Source organism: Balearica regulorum, chromosome 20 (assembly GCF_011004875.1).
Source record: "Balearica regulorum gibbericeps isolate bBalReg1 chromosome 20, bBalReg1.pri, whole genome shotgun sequence".
Taxonomy (NCBI): Eukaryota; Metazoa; Chordata; class Aves; order Gruiformes; family Gruidae; genus Balearica; species Balearica regulorum.
In genome coordinates this window covers 8,747,202-8,765,956 of record NC_046203.1, presented here as the reverse complement: position 1 = coordinate 8,765,956, position 18,755 = coordinate 8,747,202, and positions in this window count along the sequence as shown.

The window sequence follows — 18,755 nt, the reverse complement described above, 5'->3', positions numbered from 1 at the left end:
AGAGATGAAGCCCAAACCTTGGCCCCCACCCTCACTGTCCCCTGTGGCACCTCACTGGTGTTATCACCTGGAGTGAGACAGAAGGAAAGGGAAGCCGGAGGTTTTTGGGAACGTGGCAGGCTATGGTGAGGTCTCGCTGTTCTCTCGGCCAGCACGGGGTCACAGTGCCCTCACAGGGTGACGGAAGGTGAAGCCTTTTCTTTAGCTTTCTGGAGATACTGAAAATATGAGAAAGAAGGTGAGTCAGAACCTCCTTCCCCTCTCTCTGCCCTCAGCTCCCGCCTGGGGGACAAATTAATGGGGAGGAGGGGAAGGGATTTTTTTTGGGATGCCAGCAACAGAGAGACTATGACTATCTGGGGAGGGTGGAGAAAGGCAGTGTATCATGTTTACCAAGTGGCTAACTCACATGTTAAAAACCTGATTTAGGAACAGCCTGCTCTATTCTGCACACATTTGCTCATAAGCGACATCAGGGTTCACCCTGACCATCTACCGAGGTATCCTGTCACCACAAGGATCTTAAAACATGTCAGGTAATGCGCATTTCAAACCACCCTTTCTTCTTCTGGCAGTGGAGACAGGGCCGGAGGGTCTGGGAGAGAAATGGCATCGGTTTTACGTCCTTCTCAGCGCTTCTTTGGAAACATTTGGTTTCCACATCCTTGAGGTGACTCTCGGTTGCTGTCAGATACATATGACGGCCGAGCACAGCATGGATGGTGGTAAAGAGGTGTCACATCAGAGCAGCAGTGATTCTTCTTTCTTCCCATTCCCCCCCTCCTCATCCTCGGCACTAGGCTAATGACACTCCCAGGTACCGAGCAATAGAGAATTGAGCCTGTTGTTTTTACAGTGAAAATGAATGAAAAGTGCCTGCTGGGTCACATAAACCTGTCAAAAGAACAGCCGGGGCTTCTGGCGAGAGGGATAATAGTTAAGAAACCTGAAATTCTGAGAAAAAGGGATTATGAATCATCAGTAATATTTACAGTGCAGGTCCCTATTCCTTATATTTCCACTTGTTTCTCTCTCCTTTCCCAGGCAATTATTTCCAGGAGCAGAGGGGCAGAGCCCTGACTGCATCCCCATGGCAGGTAAACAAGCCAAGCCCGAAGCGCGGGTCTGACAGAGCTCACGGACATCTGGCACCCCTGGCCCCGCCATCCCCTCCAAACGAGGCGGGGTGATAGCACACAGGGTGTCTCTTGGGGGGTGGGCAGGGTGTCTCCCACACTGTGCACTGGAGCTGCATGCTCATGGCTTAGCAATGCACCCTGCGTGAAATCAGGCGGGTGTGTGAAGCCTGCAGAACATCTGGGCAGCTGTGCTCAAGCAGCGCAGGCCTAAATGATATTTAAGATTTATAGTATGGTGTTATTAGACCTCAGGTGGTGCATAGAACAACTGGGGCTTTTGCACATGGGGTTAAAGGCTGGCTGAGCACTTGCAGCCACAAAGCAAAGCACTCCCCTTTAAGATGCTCATCAGCACCGCTTCTCCCTGGAGGGATCCTTGCAAAGACGGGGATTCGTAACTGCCAGGGAGAGCAGCAGGTCCTTGGATGGGAGGGGGGCCGTGATGTGGGGAAGGGAATATGCAGAGAGGGGGAAAAAGCAAATAGTTTGTGCTGGGCATGTGCCGTGTGAAAATGTAAGAGCAGATCAAACACAGCCGGGTTAATGAGAGTACCATTCCCTGGGCCTCACCAAAGCGGGGAGAGCAGGGACGGGCTGGACGGCAGGCACTGAATGATATTCTGTAATTAGCTGGCAAATAGAATATGATATTTAGGGTAATTGCTTGGAAGAATGTCTCGCAGCCCCGATACATGCATTACGCGCCGAGCGCTGCATCCCAGCTGCCACAGCAACTTTGCTTCCCTTTGTTTCCCCTTGCCTGTCATTTCTAATCACATCGTTCCCAAATTTGATTGCATCATCTCTGAGCTTTAGTTGCTAAGGCAACATCACAAAGTCATTATACACATGAGACAAATACGTAACCCCCTTGGAGGACCGGTTATTTGACCATCTTTTTGTCACCCCCAACTCAGATTCCTTTGTCTGTCTGTTTTAAACCAGATCCCACAACATAAAAAAACAGTGAGAGGTTCGTCACTCATTTCTGTGGGAGCAGGAGCGATACAGGGAACTGCCATTCAAAGGTTAGACAAAAGGACCCTAACAAATTGAGCAACTCACCATTAGAAGTGGGGCCACCAGCAAAACCACGCTGCTTTTCAAAGCACACGGCTGGAGTGATGACCATTGCAGAAACTACCTATCCCAGACCTTACTGTGGCCGTTCTCTTGCATAAAAGCAGGCAAACTTGTGGTCTGTGTGGGATTTGTGTAGGTAAAGGGAATGTATGTGCATTTGTGAGCAGGCATACGAGCCCTGCGGGCTGGCTCAGCTGCGTCCAGGTGTGCGTTTGCAAGGCTGCTATGTCTGCAGCAACATGAAGCTGTAGCGTTTCGGCAGGTGATAGCATACGTGGTCTGACACCACTGTCCTGACAAAAGTGACGATAGCAGTGACGGTGTCATGGAGGGGGCTTCAACAAGGGCTACCAGAGTGTGGGGCCGGTGCTGGCGCAGCGTGTGTGTGCTGGTTAGTAGAGCAACCCCCAGCTCCAGCTTTCCTCTCTTTGCCATTGATCCCTGGGCTGCAAAGATTCAGCTGGTGTGTGGACACCGGTACACGCTACAGCCAAAAGTTTGCTCTGGGTGTGTAGAGGAGCCTCTGGGCAGCGAAAGCCCGTGGGTGGGAGTTGTGCAGGGAGCACAGTGTCCCCGATAGAGCTGGTCTGGCCCCTCAGGAAGTCCTCGGTGCGACAGGGTTTGGCATCACCTCCCACCCCAACATTTCAAAATACTTTCTCTTCCAGCACAGGTTGAAGCCTTACTCAGCAGCAGTTCCTGTGCATCAGCACACCGCGCTCCATCCCCAGCCCATCTCCAAGCTGCCTTCCTGCTCTCCAGCCATGGCAGAGGCAGGCTGCGGCAAGGCTCATCCTTGCGGCAGAGCCAGCTTTTCTCTCTTCCACCCCACCACCTCCCCGGTGTCTGCTGAGCCAGGACGGGTGTGCTCCCAGCCCCCAACAGTGCAAAGCAGAGAGATGAAAGATATTGTTTTTCAGGTGGAATAGCTTCCAAAACGGTACATTTGCAGTCAAAGTGCTGTTTGGAATGCATATGAACCACTGCCTGCAGCAATGAGAAACAAAGCCATTAAAGTTTAGATAGCAGTGTTTTTATTTTTAACCAAATGAGTCAGTCTGCCCTCTAGCTCTGAGCAGGAGACAGGGGGAAAGTTGGGCAGGGCGAGTTCAAAAAGCCTTAACCCCACCGGGATCCTGCTGCTGGGAAAGTTCAAGCAGCCTGCTCAGTTTAATTGTGCCTAGAAAAGGTATTTAAACCAAAGTTGCTGCTTTGATAGTGCCTCAGTTGGGTGGAATTTTTGTTTGTTTACCTGGATTTTTTATTTTTTTTTTAAAAGAATAGATTTCAGGACACCTATTGCGTCTCTCTTGCCTTCCCACACCCAGAAGACCTCATGTTACCTTTCCTTCTTCTGCATCCCTGCCTGGGCAAGGTTGAGGACCAACCTGTTTCCCAGTCTGGAAGCCGGGCTTGGGATACTGCAGGTTTTATTAACAGTTCCCCTGTTTAATTTTATTAACAGTTCCCCTGTTAATAAAAAACAGTTGAGGGGAGAGCATGGCCCAGGGAACCAGCCTGACGTGTGCGTTGAGCGAACGTGGTGTGTATATGTATGCACACGGGTGTACTCCCTGCCAGATCAAGGCAAGGCTGCATCCTTCTCACTATGCACATCCAGCGCCCAGGCACAAACTGCTTTTCAACAAGACATCTACCTGCTTCTGCACCATGGCCCAGTCTATTCCTCTAGCAGTTTCTCTCTCCATCCCAGCCTGTTTCCAAGGTTTCTATCCCTGTAGCATCTATAAGATGATGTATCCAGCTGTTAAAAAATGCCTGTGCTCTCGCTGTCATCCTGGGCTGCTTCTCTGGGAGCGCGGAAGGCTCGGCACTCCAGCACCAGACACTTGAGCTAAGCGACACATTTAAAGCTAAGGCTAAAGGCTAAGCTAAAGCCCTTGTGCTGAATTGGGCAGTAAGTGCTTGGCCACTTGCAGGAAAAAACCCTCAAACACATGGAAAATTACAAAATTACATCCCTACCTCTATTTATTGTTTTTCCACGCCATATGGAAATTTATGTAAATATACAAATGAGAAACAGGCCCTGGAGCTCTGGTGAGTTCGCCAATGTGCCACTAGTGCTCAAAACGTTGGCCATTGTTGACGCTTTAGGAGAACAGAGTGAGAGAAATGAATTCTGGCTCCAAGAGTTGTCCAGAGACATGGCTACATTTTTTTTTTCCAACACAATGCCTACTGTTCTCATGAAAAAACATCCCAGACTCCCCCAGCTGCTCCAGTGAGAGCTGGCTGTTCAGCCCAGTCCCAGTCAGGCTCAGAAAACCGGTGCTCATCGCATGCGTTTGGCGATGGAGCGGACTCTTCTGCAAGCAAATTCCCCTTACCAAATTTTGCATATGAAGGATGTGGATTTGCAGACGAGCTCTGCGTAGGCAGGTTAAATCTCCTGGTGTCCTGAGGAGTGTGTCCATTTTGACCAGCTGACGGGGGTTTGGGGGTGTACCACTTCCACTCCCCAAAAGCATAAGGTTTGATCTCATACGTGATTCTCAAATGACACCGATGCTCTTCTGAAAGTGGAGGTGGTAGCAGGAGGCAGCAGGGGAAGCTTACCAACCCGTATGTCTTATAGCCATCTCCATGTGCTTTTTAAGTTATGGAGTGAGGTAACCTGTTCTTTTTTGGATCTCACATCTGGGGAAATAGGAAACATCACCATGAGCTAGCTACCGTTATCTGAGCTGGATGGAGCTGGACTGGACCAAAGGTTCATATCCAAAGAATGAGCTTGTGTGGGTTTTATACATATATGTACTTTTATATGTATATATTAAATATATGTATAAGTGGGTATGTGTCTAATTTATTTACATCCACTTAGTTTTAAAAAGTGGTCCACTTATAGAATCACATCTTCATTTCATTTTCTTTGTTCTTTCTAAAATTCAGCAGTCTTTCTTAATGGGATGGGGATTTATTTTTTTAAAATTATTTCTTGGCACAGCTTTGGGAGGAAAGTTGGGATCTGCGGAAGAAAGGGAGAAGTTTGAGCAAAGTTTTCCTGGAAAAATATAAATGCTGCTCCTATGAATTAAAGCTGGAAAAAAACCCTCCCTGCTCTGCAATTTCCTTGCTTGTTATTAATTATTGGAAGCTGAAACAGTTTTGGCATAAACATTACCATTTGTGCTTTGAACATGTATAATGTTTTTTATGTGCTAAATGTTGTTATTATTTCAAAAGATTTATGTCTTGAGTAAATTATGATTTGGATAATTGCATTCTGTCTACCAAAATCCATCCTGCAGCTTCACTGGAGTGTGGAATCTGCCTTCGCTCCCTGGCCCACACCACTTTGTTGTGCTGCAATGTGTGATTAAACATCTGCTCCCTGTTCCCTGCGGGAGCAGGGATGCATTTCAGTGGAAGGGTCAGAGTTGGTGAGGTAACGCCATTCGACAGAGGTCTGCTCACGGCAGGGAGAGGAAAGAGTCTTGAGGCCATAGTTGATGGAAAAGGTGGGAAAGGATTTGCTTTTCCATGCACGCTCACTGCTTTGGAAGTTCAAGCCAGTTTTGCGTTGGCAAGTCTGGGCGAGGCGAGATTTTCTAAAGAAGCTCCAGATTTTGTGTGCCCAATGTTTGGCTCCTCGGCAGCCTCTGTCATGCCTGGACTGCAGAGAAAACACACCCTGACGTTGGCCGATTGCTCTCTGGGAAGATAAGTGCTCTGGTAGGCAGTGAGAGACGTAAGGCGCTCTTAGGACTGTTTTGGCGTCTAGGCGAGCCCGCAGCCCCAATGTGAGTGGGTCTGTGCGAGGGCCGCTGAGGGACGTTTGAGGCCAGGCAGCCCTTTCGGGGCTGGCACCTTTGGCCTGGGAGCAGGGGCTCGACGTTTACAGTTTGGAGGGTGGGCTCTGGTAGACAGTGAGAGGTACATAAGGCACTGTTAGGGCTGTTTAGGTGGCTTCATGCTAGGATGCAGAGCGGGCTGTGAAGTTGCATGATGGTGGTGGCTCTCCATCATGTGCTAACAGATGCTGAGATAAACAGCGGCACTCAGACTCCTCACAGTATTTCTCTTCAAGATATCCATCCCTGCCCATTAAAGTCAGTACTTTGCAGTATAATGTAGATATATGCGAGATGGTCCTGGTTTCCTGGCCCAGATGCTGGTCGTGCTGTGGTCCAAGCCTTTCCTGTGTTTCAATGGTGGGCTCTGTAACACTGTGGGTGGATGGCAATTCATGGTTATGTTCGTATTGTAGGTGCACTCAAAGATGTGCTGTCCATTCAGGGTGGCACTGGTGGGAAATGAGTACAGAGCCTTGTGATAGAGGTCTGAAATGGTTCCCACCAACAAGGAGGTGGTAGGTATGGACCATATCAAGCTCTGAGCCCCAGTGGGCTGATTTGTTTGGTGAAAAGAGGGCCCTTAACCCTTGAAACATTTTGAGCTGGGTCTGTAAGGTCACTTTTCACTTGCCTTAGGCTTCTCTTAGGTCTGCAGCGGGGACCATGCACCATCTCTGACAGACAAAGCAGTGAGCGCCCACAGGTATGTCTGAAGGATCCTCTTAAGTGCCTGCAAAACCAGTGCAGTTGGTGTAAAAACAGACAGAAAAGCTTCCATTGAGAAAGATTTCTTTTCCTAGGAAAAAGGAAATTTATTTCACTTGTGGTATGAGTGGAAACAGCAAGTTCCCACTTCAGTCAACAGCTCTTAGGAGAAGTCTGATGTTCAGCAAATGCTGAGGCACCTTCAACTTCTCCAGCGGTTTCAGCAGAAATAATGGGTGTTGCTCAGCATTGTGCTGTGAACTCTGAGCTCTCCTAAACAGGGAGATTAAAGGAAGGAGAAGAATGATGTGTTTGTCCTTCAGCTCTGAGTAGGTTGGGAGCAGGAGCAGGTAAGTAGAGAATGGCATTTCTTTTTTTTTTTTTTTTAATTTTTACCATAGTCGCTTGGGTCCAGAGTTGGAGCTGTAAGAGGAAAGACATGATTCTACTAATAAAAGCATGAGAATAGGCCTTCAAGGACTCTCCAGTGGGATAGGACTAACATGAGTCATCAGCCATGGTAGTGAATAGGGATATTAACATACTTTTGACTAGCATTTGCTAGCATGAATGCAAACTAGAATGAATCTGTCAAATCCAGGAGTCATCAAGCCTCCTGTGCTCCAATGCATTACTGGTTTGCATAACTCAGTAGCTCTGCTGTGGCATATTTCTTGTTCATATGCAGAGTTATGTGCAGATCAGTGTATCCGGTACACATTGGGCGCACCAAGCAGGAGCTACATTTTTTCACAAACAATGGCCATTTTTCCAGGTTCCATCATTTTTCAGCTTGGTGTGACACATACAACCAGGCTGTTGATATGTTGAAGCAATGGCCACACTGCATTGCACCAGGCATCTGGACAGCACAGATCTGAAAGGGGTGGTGTGTCCAGATGTGGAGGTGATCTGTGCATTTGAACTTCTGTTGTCACTACTCCAAGTGATTGGTCAGGCAGAAAAACAAAGTCCTCATATTCACCCCAGATCAAGTTCTCAGGTGGAGAAGGAAGACACATCTTACCATTCCCAAATATATGGCAGCCCTAGAACAAGCCTGTCTTGCGGTGCAGATTATCTGGCACACCATTGTGCTGGTGGATGCTGTTGAGAGCCTATGAGACTAGGAATACAAAAGGAAATGTGGGTAACAGAACCACACAGAAATGTCCTCTGCTGCGAGCTGGCTTGTTAGTCCTTGGGACTAACAGTTTTCCCTGGTAAGTTCAGCAGTTTTTCAGGGTAGGAAACGCGACCTCACTATACGCACAGAAACTTGCTATTTTATACCTTACTGCCAGCATGGATCTTAATCAACCAGAAAAACTCAAAATGACAAACAAACAAGAGACAGCTTTGCTATCTGAGGTTCATTAGCTCCTAGCGACCTTTTAAATCTGCAAGAAACCAAAGAGAAATGTTCAGAAAACGGGAAGGCTTTCAAGTCATTTTGCCAGTAATTTCCACCTATTCCCCAGTTCCCCCTCAATAATGAATGGCATTTCTTGATTGTTTTCCCAAGGTTTGCATTTATCTGAGCAAATGTGGACTGGAGCTTTGACCCACAATATATAGGGGATGGGAGGTAGAGTCTCCCCGGAGGGATGGTGCATACGTTGTGTCTTGCAAAGTTATTTGAAGCTGACTCTCAAGGGCATCGTCGTCCTCGTCTGTGAGGCTGGAAATGTGAACAAAGGGCAGCCTATTTCATGCTTGGCACAAACACACACCAGGGAGCCATCAGCACTGCGTGCTACAGAGGGTAAGATGTAGGGTCATGAGAAGAAGCTAATAGCCAGCATGGACTCAGGCTCTGGGATGCATCCAGCACCGGGAAAGGGAAGGCAGATAAAAGCTGAATGTGGATGACACCCTGCCCCTGGGCCATGGGAACCAGCAAGCAGAAAGCAGACTGAGAGCATCACTTCATGGATACAGACAGGTCAGGCACCAGGTTGCTTCTCTGTGGCAGGCTCTCAGGACCAGTTCCTCAGCTGGTATCAATAGACCTCACTTTTGGTCTACCTGAGGCTACCCCTCTGCACCTTTACCTGGAGTTTTCCTTCCTGCGGGTTTTTGAAATGTCGGGCTTTCTTGCCTAACTGGAACAGAGGCAGCAGATGGATCCCTTCATGAAGCAGAGCATCTGTCCTCTCATCAGTCCTCTTCAGCTTGAGATCTAGTCACCTTCCCCAAGGACAATGATGACGAGAGGACCACTGCTGGAGTGGAAAGGGAAGGGCTGTTTTAACTATAAGTTAAACCATTTGAGGCCATCTTGTATCTTCCTAGAAAGCGCTGTTCTGTTGGGACCATAGCTGAGGAACTACAGGCTGTAGATGGAGAACAGAGAAAGGCAGACCAAGCATCAGCAAGAGATGAAACATGCAGAATAAGGGGGCCCTGAGACCCCTGAGGGCATCTGTGGAAGATGTTTTCTGTGTTTTACTGACTTGTTTTGATGGGGTAAAAAAAAAAAAATTAAAAAAAATTCAAAGAAGATATATGTCACACATGTATTTACAAGACTGTACTCCTCCCTGACAAGCTCTATGAACTCTCTCCATTGAAGAATAAGTTGAAGAACTTCTGAAAAGAGAGAGAAACTAAAAGATGAAAGCATAGGCTAGGGAATGGAAACTCCCTTTCCTCCTGCCAAAAAAGAGCTTGTGGTAGGACCTGTCCTCTCAGCCTGAATGTAGTGCCTACTGATATCACTGGGAGTTGCTGGGACCCAGTAGAACTGGAACCCAGTTTCATCCAGGCACTGAGGTCCACTGGCAGCATGGAGGAAGAGGAGCCCAGGGCTGAAGAGCGATGAAGCTAGAAAAGGTCTACGTCACATAGGAGCAGCTGGGAAGGATAATTTGCCATCTGTGCTAAGTGGTTTCACCCCAGCGCTGTCGGTCACACCAGAATGCAGAATCGCAGAGACCTCATATTTATTGTGGGGAGGGGAGGGAAGGAGGGAGAGGAACCATCTGTGGAAGGGAATCAGGCCAGTATGTGGCCTTGGAGAGTCACATCCGGGGGGGCTGAGCTAGAAAGCACCTGGCATTTATCTGGCACCTGTGAGACCGTGCAACAGAGATGCTGAGAGCAGCTGTGGGAAGCACAGGGCTCAGGCTGTGAAGGGACAGCGGGTACAGGCTGATGGTGTCGGGGATTTGGAAAGGAGAAGGCGTGCTGACTGCGCTTTGCAGCTATAGCTAGACCATTGGGGTTCTCAGTGTGGGGCTCTACAACACCCTGCCTTCCCTGCTGCTATGTGGAATGGGCTACCATGGTGGAAAGAGGAGGAGAAGGCTTCAGGGGCTAGGAGAAGAGGGTAAAGAGTTTGCTGAAAGGTGTGTAGGAGCTGGAAAGGAAAAGGTGCATAAAAACAGCTCCTGTGTCCCATCACAAAGTAGATCAAATTCCTTTTGTGCTAGATGCTGACTCAGGTGCATGCTGGAGGTCTCAGGGAATGGGCTCCATTGCATGTTCATCTGTCACTGACGTTTGCACAGGCTCTCTTGCATACTCAGTGGGTAATTGCTTTCAGTTTGAGTAATTCAAACGGGGAGAATAAAGTAGAACCTACTTTCAGTCTGAGTCACTCGTATGTCTTTGTGATGTGATGCGCTTTAAAGGTGCCTGTAAATTCATATGGGAAGCCCTAATGGTCTTTAATTTTTAGGTCCACCATTCAGTGCCTCTCTTCATTAGTCTCCCAGCCTGTAAGACCAGCAAGCAGACAATCTTCCGAGCAGAGGTTAATGCACTGCAGTGTTGGGGGCAGAATCCTTGACAGGATAAGCCACCTTTTCCTCCCAGCTTTCTGACAGCACTGCAGCCCTATAACAAACCAAAGGGGAAACTAAGAAGTGTTGATAGGCTTCTTTTCTCCTGGACTGTTAATTCAAATCTGGCTCTAAGCCATTAGTGTTTTCACACTATTACCTTCTAATGGCTTCTTGCCCTTGGCTCAGCTTTTACTTGGTAAGTCACAGCTGTGTGCATTGTTAGCTATAGCCTCCCAGTTAGCCTCTTGCTGGGAATCTCAGTCAACATTATGACTTGTGTCCGTGTTATGAAAATAGCCCGTGTGTAGCAGCTGCTGTCAAATACTGCTCCTTCCAGCACTCACTCAACAGGTGTCATGAGCTGTTTTCCTACCGCCGTGGATGGAATCAGCTGTTCCAACAGAAGGTGCACTTGTAATCCATACCCCCTCGCTGTGCCGTCTGGGTCACACGGATCTGCCGATGAACCCATGACAGCTTTTGCTAAGGGAGCTGCATCTTTTAGCTCAAATGCCTGAGACTTGCAATGCGGAGGTCTGCAATACATCGGCGTTCCACCCAGAGCTGCAGTTTTCTCTCCAGATTTCACACCTTACTACAGGGGATGAAGTACGTAGCAGACCCTGCTGTGAAGGGTTGAATGTGACTGTGCCCATGCTCTCTGGTCAGATACAGGAGTGTTGCTGAGAGAGATGTCGTGACAAAGATACATTAGATACCTGTTGCAAAGTTTGATGCCTTTCCATGGTGCAGGACTAGAAGACTCAATTCTCTCCCATCCTTGATTCTTCCATCCCTGTTTGTCAAGACTGGAATTTTTTTCAAAGTTTATACTCCAAATAGGTGTGGATATAGGAAAATCATATGGCCTCTTATACCAGAGGTTAAACTGGGTTGTCCCTTTGGCCTTAGGATCTATGTTTCCATGAGAAGATCACATCAAAGAGTTATGTAGGGCAGTATGGCCTATCCCTTTCTAGGACCAGATACATAAGAATGGATAAGCATCAATGTTTACACAGCATACAGTGGGATTTAGGCGTAGCTGTAGGACAGGTGGATCAGGACTCAGTCCTGCTCTTTTCTATGCTTAGTCTGAGGATAACACAGGAGATTTCAATGTGCAGGTCCAGCTGACTGGCATGAAATTAATTTAGAATTCAAAAACTAAATTGGGAAAAAAAAATAGTGCCTCTAAGAGTTCCATGGAAAATCAATTACCCAGCATGCGAAGGTGATGCCAGGAACACTGGTCCACAAAAAGGGCAAAATTCCATGCAATTTTAATCTATTCTTCCTGCAATTTCCTTCCCATCCCTTGTGATGTTTTAAGAGATGGATGACTTTCTTCCTCTAGTTTTAGATATGCTTATTGGGGCTGGAGGGTGGAGAGACCAAGAGAGAAAAAACTATTCCAAAAAATGTAATTAAGGTGATATTACTGTGTGAATTACACATTATATTTTGTTTAGAGCCATTATTGGCTGGAATGGCTCTGAAATTGAATTGTGCTGCAGATTCCTAGCTGATTTTACCCACAGTCACTCACGGTCAGGGATTGCATTAGACCTGGGGAAGAGGAAAGTGTGGATGGAGGAGGGGATCCAGCTGGGGAGGAGGGGCTCTGTAAATAATTTCTTCCCATGCAGAAGCTTTCATCAGACAGACAAAGAACGCACATTAAAAATTACTCTTCACCCCACTGAGCCAAATTGTCTTGATGCATGCACCACTAGCTGGTATTCAGGGCTGGCCAGCTGTAGGGACAGTGAGGACGTCTTGCTGCCCTTAATCATGTCTCCTCCACTGAAATGATCGTTTGTGGTGGAGGAGTTCAGTGTGTATTTGCTCGCCACAGACTGGCTGAGGAAGGGAGAGATGCTGTACAGCCATTAAAAGCACTGACTTTCCCCTGCTTTCAGTCAATACTGTTCTGAGATGGGTTTGAACCTATGACCGAGGAGCAAACAGCTCATCAATCTTGTCTCTCCTCACTTCCATGCCCTGATGTCCTTCTGGAGCTGAGTGATGGGCCAAAGGGTAACAGCATCCCCACTGAGATCTCGCTTCCCCCTGAGTATGCTCCCAGGTCTCTCAGCTTTGCTCTTTTGGGAGATGAGGCTTTCTCAGCCTCCGCCCGCAGCTGCTTGGAAGACGTGCGGTGGTGGGAAGGAGAGAGCATTTGACAGGGTCGCTGTAGGGACACCGGGGCATCAGCGACTCGGGGGAGTCTGATGAGGGAGAACAAGGGCATGGAGGACTTGGCAAGAAATAAGGGCTAATATCAACCTCTGTGGCCTCTCTCCAAGGCAACAACTTTGCAGAGATAGGGAAAAGAAGGGAAGATAGGAAGTTTCTCATGAGGAGGAGCATGAAGGGGTTCAAAGGCCAAAACATCTTGCTATAGCTCCTGTGAGGACACACGGCTGCTTGGAGGCAGTGAAGGTTCCTGTGTGCTTATCAGGGATGGCATGAAGGGCACAGGGGCCACCTCACCATAGCGGTGTCACCTATACAAGGTTCCAATCATCGGCGGAGCACGGGGTGGGGAGATGGCTGGCATCCCTGTCCTCGGGACCTTTGGCTGGCAAGAGTCAGCACTTTGGTCTGTCCTTTGCAAACCCTTGAGTCTTTTGGTGTCTTGGGTTCACCCAAGCTGTTACTGAAGGTAAAAATACTTTGGTGGATGGCGCAGGGCTGCAGTGAGCAATTTGCCATGTGGGCAGCAGGGCAGAGGAAGCCAGGTTTCCTGTGGTGCTGTCATTTGTGGCCTCTCTGGTGTGTAGTAATGCTCCCGTCTCTGTCCTCTACTTGGCCATCTGCTTCTTATCAACCTGTAGGAACTGGATAGCTTTGCATTAGCTATGCTGTTACATTGGTTGAAACTGGCAAACAGGTTCGGAAGTTATGGGGAAGGAAGGGATGAGAGACAGAACAGCTCCACCCAGCACAGCCACAGTAATTCAGAAAATGAAAAACTTATGAGGTGCTGCTGTGCAAGACAGAGCCACAGCTGAGGGGTGGGGGAAGGTGGGTAAGAAGACATACAGCTCTTGTGCATTAACATTTGTGTCCTCATTCTGTGATTCTTTGTTCCAGTATTCAGATTTCTGTTTCTTTGTTCCTTTTTGCACTGAGGTATTACCCCTTTGCATACTGCACTCTCAGTTCCTCTGCTCCAGTCTGTATCGGTGCACAGTGGTGACGAGGGTGCTGCTCGTTTGGGGGAGAAGTTTGCTGGGTGACCTGACATGCTGTGGCCCTGGCAGCTGGCAGATGCGCCCTGGGAGGCCTGTGCCAGGGAGAGGTTCAGGAAGAGCTGCCATCTGCAGAGGAGAGAGGGAAAATATTTCTTGCCTCCTCTTTCCTTATACCGTCTCCCATCTGAATAAAGTGGGGGAATTAGAAGGGGATTATCTACCGGCAGGAGAGGTGTAATTCATTTCTGCCACTGTCCGCGTGTCAGGTTCGATTTTAATTTCAGATAATGTCAAAGCCAGATTAAAGCCCTATCGTCTAAGTAGGAAAAAACCCCCACCGTTCCCACCCATCTCAGTGAGCTGCCAGAACAGTGACTGCCATCACTCCCTCTCCCTTCAAACGCACTTGGGTCTTGGCACACTGCTACGGCTCCTGCATGGGAGGCTGGACATCTCCTCCCCAGATCCTGTCCCTGGGCAGCAGAGCCCCCCTCTCCTCCATGCATCAGGCCCAGGATGCTTGCATGGTGCCAGGGTGTTTTATCTAGGGACAAGGAAAGGGACCTGGGAGGCACAGAAGTACTGTCATTCATGGACACTTGGGAAATGAGCTTCCAGTGCCAGAGAGCATGTGAAAAGTGGGGAGACGTGAGGGATGGTCAGGTCAACCATGAAAGAACAAGGTGGAAACAGCATTGGTAGAGCTCCCCGTTGTGCCTGGCTGTCCCCCAGGCCCCTTCCTGGGATGCCTGCAGAGTAAGAAGGGGTTATTGGTTTGGGGAGTTTATTCCTGGTTCTGCCAGAGACATATAGGAATTAGCAACATCACTTAAAATGGCATCATCAAATGAAATAGGGCCCTAAATTAGACATCTATATCTGTACTTGACAGCTAATGAGAAGCAGCATGCACAGATGATGTTCTACCTTTCTTGGAAGTCATCACTTTGGTGGTTTAATGCCATTCCTCCCTCGTCCTCTCCCTTGCGCATATTAGGCCAGAGTCAGCTCTGCTGAACTCCTAGAGTCTGCTCCGACTTGCACTTCTGCTAGCTGTGGCTCTTTGGGTTTGCAGACGCTTTGGGAACTACAAAAATGGAGCTGTTTGGCTGGAGTAAGGATGCCCTTAACTGCTTTGAGATCTTTGGATGGAAGAAGTGCCTGGTTGAGTGAATGCAGACATGGGTTATTCCTGCAGCTGCTTATACAACATTTATAGCAAAGTGCTTCTGACAAACAAGGGGGAAGATGGACTTTATTAAAAATAAAAAAAAAAATCTCTTGAGATCTGATCAAGCACTGATAGCTCCTTCTGGGTTGTACTAGCATTTTGTCCTATTTCTTCGTTATTGTACACAGTGGTGGTGAAGAAATGCTGCTCCGATACTGATACAATGGGCCTGCCACGGAGCTGTGTATATGCAGGTGAACAGGTGATTTTGATCTTTATCATGACCATTAATGTGCTAGTGGACTCTTTTCATTACAACTGTATTGAATCAGAGACAGAGTCAATCCAAGCAACCAGCTGGGTTTTCCGATTGGAAAAAAAATAATTATTTGAAATATGATTAAAAAATAATAAAAATAAAGGAATGGTCCTGATGCTCAACATGCCTCTTCATCCATTTTTTTTTTTTTCATTCTCTCCATCCTTTCCCAGCTGAAATTCAGCTCTGCTCAGCAGCTATTCCCATCTGTGCTGGGTGTACCAGCACGGGCCCCAGCCTGGAGCAGCACACTGTGTTGGGGGAAGGTGTCCAGGTTCATGTCCCTGGCCTTGACTCCTTCACCAGTCAGTTCTCCTCTCTACACTTCAGTACAGAGTACAGGGATAACTGTTCCTGCCTCCTTGGAGATGTGGAGTAGCAGAGAGCTCGGCCCTTATCATAACCCTATTATGTAGGTTTAACAAAAATTAGGTTTTGGAAAATGTAAATTGTTTGTGATTTGGTGCATTTTACCATATCTGCAGTGAGTTGTTAACACAGAAGAGCACCCTTGGGAAAGGGCTGTTTTGCTTTGCCAGAGTACCAGTACGCATCATGACTTCCATGTCACATTGTGGCAACACTGGACAACATACAGAGAGGAACTCATATGGCCCAAGTGGTATGAAGAGTCATGAAGCAAAGATGAGTGATGTGAATAAGGTCAAATTTGGTTCATCTTTCCCATCATACTTCAGATTTGCATATTTCACTGTAGGATCCCAAAGAAACCTGGAATCCAGCTCACCCTTTTTCTGCATTCACCATGCTCTGCCCATGAGTACCAGCAAAATCATGCCCCTCTGCTGAGCTCTGCCTTCCCTGGCTGCTCCATCTCCCAGAGCAATGCAAGAGGTGTGTTGCTGGGAGAGCACGGAGGTCCAGCCTGCACCACAGGTGGAGAATGGGGATTGTTCCTGCAGAAGATAAGGTCTATGCCTCACAGCTATGCATAAATCCAAGATTTGGCCGTCACCAGGGGCTGACGTGCTGGGGAGAACTAAAGTCTAGATTTGGAAATGGCTGGTAGTGGCTGTTTGGATGATTCTCTAAGCTGGAGAGAAGCTGGGTCTGCTTCAGTCTGGCACTTCCTATGTTTCCAGAGATTAGTGGGTCCAGGCTCCTCCTAAATCTTTACAAGTCTTGGGCATCATCTGTGAGCATTCACGCAGAGCCCTAAGCACAGGTTCCCTTCGTGTCCTGACACACACAGATTTCATAACACACGCAGTAAGCACATCCTGTGCCGCTGGAGTCTGGTTTGGGGCTCCAGAGAACCAGACACATCCCTTCAAGCTGAGGGCCTGTGAGACAGCACTGATGGATGTTTCAGAAATGCCTGACAAGGACTCAGTCACTGTTGGCCAAATGTCCAGGACACAGAATTTGGTCAAGGAGAAGAGCCTGATGTTAGTTGAGTTAGTGTAGTGATGAGCAAAAAACTGCCGTGGGCTAATATCATATATCTGATTTCTGTGTTGGAAAAAAATCCCTCATGTGCCATAAATCTGGCAGCTCTTGGGGAGGCAAAACAAAACTAAATAAACCCCCTGCTTCGTTTGCGTTTAAATTCTGGCTTGCTTCTCAAACAAAACTGTTCTGTCTCATGGGCATGGACAATAGGGGGGAAACTGAGGCACGGCTAAGCCCCCAACCTCCACCTCTGCCCTCCATTATCATTAACTCACACAGCTGCAAGAGCAGCGATACACACAGGAGCGCTGGGAAATGTTCCTATTGATCGGAAATGAATAATTATCACCCGCTCCCTGTTCCAGGGCCTCGTGGTGAGCGGAAGAGCGGAAGCACTAAGCGGGATTAATAACTACTTTTCATTACTTTTAATGCAAACTATTGATTTTAAAGTGTTGTAGGGTATGACAGTTTATTACAATAAGACAATAAAACAGACTATATGAAATAATTGAGAATAATCTCTTCCCTTTTCCTGCACGACGCGAGGACATTATGTTCTGTGCATGTGGAGACATTTATGGCAAACTCTATCCAGCAATGGCAGCTTAAGCACTCTATAAAACAGCACTTTGGAGCTGGAGTATTATAAATAATAGGCAATAAAACTGGTAAATGGGGCTTTAATTTGATTCCATTATGTCACCGAATGACAGGAAGGAGGGGGCAGAGCAGCAGCGAGGGGATGCGACGCCGAGCTCGGTTTGGGAGCCCTGGATGTGCAGCGGCGGAGCAGATGACAGCGATGCCAGCGGGTCAGGTCATGCCAAATCCCAGCCCAGGCGTGGGCTCAATCCTGGCAGGAGACAGCCAGGGAGTCCCTGCAGGGCTCCTGCCTGCAGCCAGCATGGGACATGGCAGCAGGGACACTGCTGTCATGGGACTTAAGGCTCCCGGAGGATGGTCGGGTCCCCATCGTGCCAGGTACTGCCCAAATATTTGAGATACTATCCCAAAAGCTCCACACTGCTGCCTGATCTCTGAGTGCTGGCAATCTCTTTTTCCATGCTTCCTGCCCCAAACTGGCCAGCATCCCCCTGCCAGCGCTGCCCTTCCCAGCCCCATTTTCGGTAAGCAATGCACAGCGGCAGGAGGCAGCGAGCAACAGCCCTCGGGGAAGATGCCTGCACTGCACGCCTTTTACTACTCGCAGCAGAAACTCTCCTGATTAAGAGCCACTGCCTGCTGAGGACCAGGGGTACACCTGATTATCATGGCTCAAATCAAATATACCCCAAAGAGTGCTCAGCCAAAATGACCTCCGTGAAGAGATGGGCTTTATTCCTCAGCAGACTGGAAAATCAGTGCAGCGATTCCTCGCTGGGCACTCTGTGTGAGGAGGATCTCTGCAAAGCCAGGGGAGAAACTGCTGTGCACCATCACTACTTCCCAGCGGGGATGCCCATGGCACAGAGGGGTGGTATTCGGGATGGGGGGGTGGTATTCAGGATGGGTGGGGTGGTGCAGGGGACCACAACAGACCACACAGCCTTCGGCTCAAGGCTACCAGCTCCCATCCAAGCGCTGAGAGAAAGCCATTACCAACCGACAGCTTTGCAGGGCCCAGCGATATGTGAAATGAGCTGGGAGTCTCAGCCCAGTGGTTTCCACTGTAAAGCTGTTTCCACTAATTGGGCCCCTCCTTCTCAAGGCTGCAGAGTGAATGTACCAAAGAGACCACGGGCCAAACGTGGAGAAGGGGCTGAGGAAGCCCTGGAGATGTTTAAGTGCCACAGTACATGGTTTCCTCCAGTTCATCAGTCCATGTACCCAGCTCTCGTGCTGTCCATATACCCTCTGCCCATCCTCACCCTTTACACTCTGCCTAAAAACATCCCCAAACCCCAGAAAAAGGGATCAAAGGCTCTGGTACAGGGAACACCTGGGCAAGGGCTGATCTTGATGCATGGATGGGTCTTCCCTCCTCCCTCAGGTCCTTGTCCTATGGACCCCAGAAGCATCAGAAAGGTTGGCCCTGGGAGAGGAGAGGTGAAGGCAGTTTGCCATACCCCTATAGATTAGCCTTGTGCCTGGAGCGTGAAATGGGGCTGGTCAG